Source organism: Bos indicus, chromosome 9 (assembly GCF_029378745.1).
Source record: "Bos indicus isolate NIAB-ARS_2022 breed Sahiwal x Tharparkar chromosome 9, NIAB-ARS_B.indTharparkar_mat_pri_1.0, whole genome shotgun sequence".
Classification (NCBI taxonomy): Eukaryota; Metazoa; Chordata; class Mammalia; order Artiodactyla; family Bovidae; genus Bos; species Bos indicus.
Genome location: NC_091768.1, coordinates 52425587 through 52431959, shown reverse-complemented (window position 1 = coordinate 52431959; position 6373 = coordinate 52425587). Strand labels below are relative to the sequence as shown.

General features: G+C 40.0%; 1 pseudogene; it reads left to right on the top strand.

The window, feature by feature from the left end:
• The first annotated feature begins 4303 nt into the window (after positions 1-4303).
• On the top strand, positions 4304-6053 carry LOC109563637 (phosphatidylinositide phosphatase SAC2-like; annotated as a pseudogene).
• The last annotated feature ends 320 nt before the right edge of the window (positions 6054-6373 follow it).

The following is a 6373-nucleotide window of genomic DNA, read 5'->3' as shown; positions in this document are numbered from 1 at the left end:
CATCTGATGTGTGTGCGTGCGTGTGTGTGACCTGTAAATACTTTTTAAAGGCAATATTTCCATTAGAAGTCTGGATTTTTGACTGATTTTAGAAGTCTTGATTTTATTTTTCATTTTTAAGAGCTCCCAGGTAAAACCCAAAGCCTCTCATCCCATCAACAGACTGTAACCGAGTGGTGCTGCTCACTGTGGACAGAGCCTGTGCTCCCAAATTCACTAGTTCCCTGCTAGCTACCTCACTGCTTTATACTACCTGAATGACCCATAGAGGCACTTGAGTTGTGAAACTTGAATGGTGTCTCTAGTACCATTTTCTTCCTCACTCCTTCCCAAGAACATCTTCCAGCCTTCAGCCATTTCCTTAAATATTTCCAACTGAAGTTCAGAAATCTCACTTGCAAGCTCTCTTAGTACCCTGAGATTAATGTGTCAAGATAAAGACATTTGGACTCGTTGGGGATGGCTAGATATGTTTTTACAGTCTCTTTAATTATGATTTTTCTTTCCATTTTCTATTCAGTAATATTAATGATATATCTCAATTTAACAATATCAAGCAGTGGGTCTATTCGTTGTTTAATCACTGTTTAAATCAATGTTCCATAACAATAGTGAAATGTTTATCTCAATGCAAACATTTGCTATTATAAATAATTGTAGTAATCATTTTGTACTTTATTCTGTATAAATTTGTTAATAATAAAATATATAATATTGCTTTATATTGCCTAATAAAAATTTGAGAGGAAATATGACAATATTGCTAGAAATCTTATGTTGCAGGCAATACATATGAAAAAAAAAACTCGATTAAAAAAATCACTTGCTGTGACTAAGGGAGACAAAGGAATGAAATAAACAGAGCAGGTCTACCTAAGAATGTTTTGTTGTGATTTTGCAAGGATAGAGAAACCAAAAATAGAGAAATGCACTATGGTTTAGCATAAAGATGGGCTTGGCTCTCAAAGAGCTGATTTCAAATGCTGACTGGCCTGGGCCTCCAGGCTATTTCAAATAGCCTCCAGAGCCTGGGAAAGACTTTTCTGAATCGAACATCAGTTTCATCAACTATAGAAATAAAATTAAGAAAAGAAGAGTTTTTTCCTTACTTTTTAAATCTCCTGTCTTCAGCACCTTTGGGGGTTCTAGAGAAGATGGAGCATGAGTACATTCAGCTTGTAATTTCTGTGTATCCCATAGGCGTCTGTCCTTAAATTTCAAGGCATCCTTTTTAATACCTACATTTATTTGTTTTTTATTATGCATTTACCTTTACATTTATGATATCTTCTTTTGTTGGTTTCTTTTTGCTAATAGGTGTAATGGAGCCTCAAAATAACTTTTTGTTAGCAGGATATAAAAATTATAAGTCCAGAGATAGGTACTTTATATTTTGCTTCAGTTTTGATCAATTTAGTGCTGGGAAGTTGAGGAAATAAAGGTTTTCAATACTATAGGATCTTGAAACACTTAATATGAAGAATAATTTGTAACACCATAGCAGAGAAATTCTGTTGAGTAATAAAAGACACACTTTTATTGGAGACAAACAGAATGGCTAAATACAGAAAAATATTACACTTAAGTATATTGAATGGTTTTGATATTTTTTCAGTAATATAATTGTTGATTTGTTACACAAAGACTGTAACTGTGTATTTGTCTGTGAATGGATTTCCTTTGAGCAGTTTAGAAAATGTGTTACTTTCTTATCTGCTAGTGACTTACCCTGACTATAGTCTTCAGCCCCTAAATACCTTGTAATTCCTCCTAAATCAAAACTGTAAAATAACTATTTTTTATTTTGGAAATACAGGGTAGTTTTGGTCATATAAACCTGGGTTCAAAACCTGAGTATAGTACTTATTAACTCCCAATTATTGAATAAATTATATAAAACTCTTGGCCTTGGTTTCATCATCTGTAAAATAAGGAAAATAATATTTATCCTAGGGAATATTGCGAGAACAATGTGAAGTTATAAATATTGTCACTTACAATTTATTCTGTGAATATTAGTTTTTCTCTCCCTCTCTCCTTCCTTTCCTTTCTTCCTTCTCTATCAAATGCTGCTGTTGTTGTTTAGTTGCTAAGTCGTGTTCAATTCTTTTGTGACCCCATGGACTGTAGCCTGCCAGGCTCCTCTATCCATGGAAGTTCCCAGGCAAGAATACTGGAATGAGTTGCCATTTACTTCTCCAGGAGATCTTTCCCAATCCAGGGATCAAACCCTACATTGGCAGATGGCTTCTTTACCACTGAGTCACCAGGGAAGCCCATATCAAATGCACTTTAATACATGTATTTCTATGATATTATTTGCTTTTAAAAGTTCAACCCAATATTTTTAGAGCACCTCTCTGTGTTGGGCTTCCCTGGTGGCTCAGTTGGTAAAGAATATGCCTGCAAGGCGGGAGACCTGTGTTCGATTCCTGAGTTGGGAAGATCCCCTGGAGAAGGGAAAGGCTACCCACTCCAGTATTCTGGCCTGGAGAATTCCATGGACTGTACAGTCCATGAGATCACAAAGAATTGGACATGACTGAGCGACTTTCACTCACACACACGCTGTGTTAAAGCACTTTGTTAGATACTGGGATTCAGAGATGAGGAAGAAGATAATGCTTTTGTTTTCAAAGTGATAAAAGTTGAAATATAAGTAAGCCAACAATTATGATACAGTGTGACATGTTCCACTTTTAGTAGGAAGTGCTGTAGGGACTCAGGTCAGTCTGGAAGATCAGGAAGGCTGTCTGTAAGAGTATGCACTTCAGCTTTCAGTTAACTAGGAGGAGGAATGATCCAGGCAGATAAGGAAGCAGTTCAGGCTGAGGCCTAAGAGGATCTAGGCTGAGTTCAGGCTAAGGCATGTTTAGGAACCTGCAAATAGACTGATGAGGCTGTAACTCATGGAATGGAAAGGCCCATGAAGGGAGCAGCAAATGTGGTAGTAGAGGCAGAGATGAGACAATAAGAGGCCTTGCGTGCCATATTTAGAGATTACATTATCTTTTACCTGATCTTCAATGGCACCCCACTCCAGTACTCTTGCCTGGAAAATCCCATGGACGGAGGAGCCTGGTGGGCTTGTGGTCCATGGGGTTGCTAGCAGTCGGACACGACTGAGCGACTTCATTTTCACTTTTCCCTTTCATGCATTGGAGAAGGAAATGGCAACCCACTCCAGTGTTCTTGCCTGGAGAACCCTAGGGACGGGGGAGCCTGGTGGGCTGTCGTCTATGTGGTCGCACAGAGTCGGACACGACTGAAGTGACTTAGCAGCAGTACCTGATCTTCAGAATTATAATTTTGAATGGCTGCATAATATACATATCATTCATATATTCTACTGCTTGGCTTTTTTCCTCTCTAACCAATAAGCCTTATGGTTCTGGCTGTTAACCTTGGCTACACATTTGAATCACCCATGGTGAGGTTTAAAGTTGAATGAAACCTCGACCCATGATTGGGAGATTCTGATTAAATTGTTGTGTTGGTTTGGCTGGGGGATGTGATATCTTTGAGTGACTACTGCCTCAAGTAATTTCAATTTTCTCTTTGGACAATTCAACATTTGTTCTTGTTAGGGGTTTCAAATCATTCATTCTTTCCTATATATTACTTCAGGAGTTGCTTGAAGGATCTTCCTTATAAAATCATCTCGAGCTTCGATTAGTTGACGAACGGAGGGGACAGACTGACTGACTGACTAGATGCCCCGCTCCCACCGGCCTCCTAGGACGGCTCAGAAGCAGGCGAACGCCACAGGCAATGCCGCTGGCAACGCTGCCCTGCCCAGCCCAAGCCCGAAGGCGGCAGCCTGGCGATGTCTTTCAAGATTTTTCTCCTTTTTTGCAGAACTTATGGTTAAAGTTCCTGTGGGGTTGTATTTTTCCGCAAATTGCTGCTTTTCCAAAGCTTCCTGTTAATGTCCCCCGATGACAGTGGCTTTTACGCGAGTACTGTCGCGGTGGTGGGGCTGCATGTGGCGCTGGCGGTGTTTGTGTTCATCTTGTGAAAGGAGGGGCTGCCTGACGGGCAGGAAGAGAAAAACGAGTAGCGCAGCCCTTCCCTCCGAGCTGCAGTCATGGGGCGGGGGTGCACCGAAAGGTTTTCTTTCTTTTGTCTCTGTTTAAAAAAAAAAAAAGTGGGGGTTAGGTTTTGTTTATTTCTGTTTAAGTGGGGCAGAGGGTGGTGGGGAGGGAAATTAAGTATTTACTGCAGCTTATACTTAGGTAAAAATGTGGGTGGGGGGAGGGCCAACATCTTTATCCATTGTCTGTGACGTGCCAAGTGCTTTTCGTTCTAGACATAATGCTTTTGACTGAGATCATGTTTGACCAATGTAAATATTAGTGTCAAAATAGAAGCTATGATAAAGTAGCACTACTTAGTAGGTGTGGAAATTTTCTTCATATTAAACTATGTGTCGTGATGTAATTTTTATGGCTTGGCTCAAGCGACAGTTTAAGAGCAGCCTCATTGATGTGGATTTGATGTTACTGCTTTCTAACTCTGCCTACTACGTGGTCTATTATGATGATGAAGTTGACAAAGTAAACCAGTATCAAGGACTAAGTCTAGAAGACCTGGAAAAAATAGAAATAGGTCCCGAACCCACTCTTTTTGGTAAAGCCGAAGTTCTCCTGCATGCGATTGCACTACAGATATAAAGAAGCAAGTGGCTATTTCCACACACTGAAAGCTATAATGCGTAACCCAGAAGAGGATGGAAAAGATACCCTTCAGTGCATTGAGGAGATGCTGCAGATCACCAAGCAAGCCATGGGATTAGATGTACCTATAATAGAGAAAAAGCTTGAGAGGAAGAGCAGTAAACCTCATGAAAACATCATTGGCATCAGATCTCAAAACCAAGGCTCTTCGGCCCAGGGAAAACAATTTTTAATGAGCAAAATTTCATCTCTAAATCAAAAAGTGAAACAGACCAAATCCAGTGTAAACATTGGTAATCTATGGAAGCTAAGAAACTTCACAAAACTTGAAATGAGAGTTAACTTTCTAAAACCAAACTTAAAAGTAAATCTTTGGAAATCACATAGTAGTCTTGAAACCATGGAAAATATAAGTGTGATGGATAATAAAGCCCAGGCAGAGTCAGAAAGGGAAAAGTCTTCAGATAATGACTCGTATCACTCTGATGAATTTCTTACAAATTCCAAGTCTGATGAAGACAGGCAGCTAACTCTTCAGAGAATGTAGTGCCAGCGGACTATGTTCTTCCTAGTTGTGGTATCATTGCTTCAGCACCTCGATTAGGCAGTCGATCCCAGTCTATTAGCAGCACTGGTATCAGCATTCATGTTCCTTCAGAGGTTACTATTGCTCAGAAAGTGGGCTTGGAAAAGGCCCTGAGTCTTCTTTGAAGAAAAGTCCTTCCCCTGGCAACATACACACATTGACTGGCTTTGCCAAGCCTGTGGATGTGTACTGCTACAGATTTGTTCAAGATGCACACAACAACAACAACAACAACAACAACAAAAGATGCACACAACAAAATGACCCACCTATCAGAAACCAGATCTGTTTCTCAACAGGCTAGTGAGGAAGGAAATCAAATGACCAATCAAGTTTCTAGCAAAGAAACTCAGTTTGAATCCATAGAACAGATACCTTCTCCACCTTTTCAATTAGATGTGTCTTTTCCTACAGCAGGCCCACAGTTTTTGTCAGTTGAACCAGTGCATTCAGTTGTATCTCAAAAGACCCCTGGCTCTGAGTCTGGCGTGCTTGAACTTGAGAGAGAGCTTCATGTAACTCCTTCTCCTTCTCAGAGCCGTAGCAGCAGAGCAGTCTCTCCTTTTGCAAAGATTTGAAGTTCTATGGTCCAGTGGTCCAGTTTGCTAACATTACCCAAGCTGGATTAACCCAAGGGATAAACTTTGCAGTGGCAAAAGTTCAGAAGAGCCCTGAAGATCCTGAAGTAGTTAATGAAGTCCAGCAAAATGAACTTAAAAATATGTTTACACAATGCCAGACTCGAATAACTGAGATTTAGTTTTTAGTCACACAGAATCCTGTGGCTTTTATTCAACCCCCCAAAAAAGAGGTGTCACAGAGCCTGTACTGTATGTGAATCTAGGGATCACAAATTTTTTTATTTTTAATATAAATTTATTTATTTTAATTGGAGGTTAATTAGTTTACAATATTGTATTGGTTTTGCCATACATCAACATGAATCCGCCACGGGTATACACGTGTTCCCCATCCTGAACCCCCGTCCCTCCTCCCTCCCTGTACAATCCCTCTGGGTTGTCCCAGTGCACCAGCACCAAGCATCCAGTTATCATGCATTGAACCTGGACTGGCGATTCGTTTCATGTATGGTATTATACATGTTTCAATG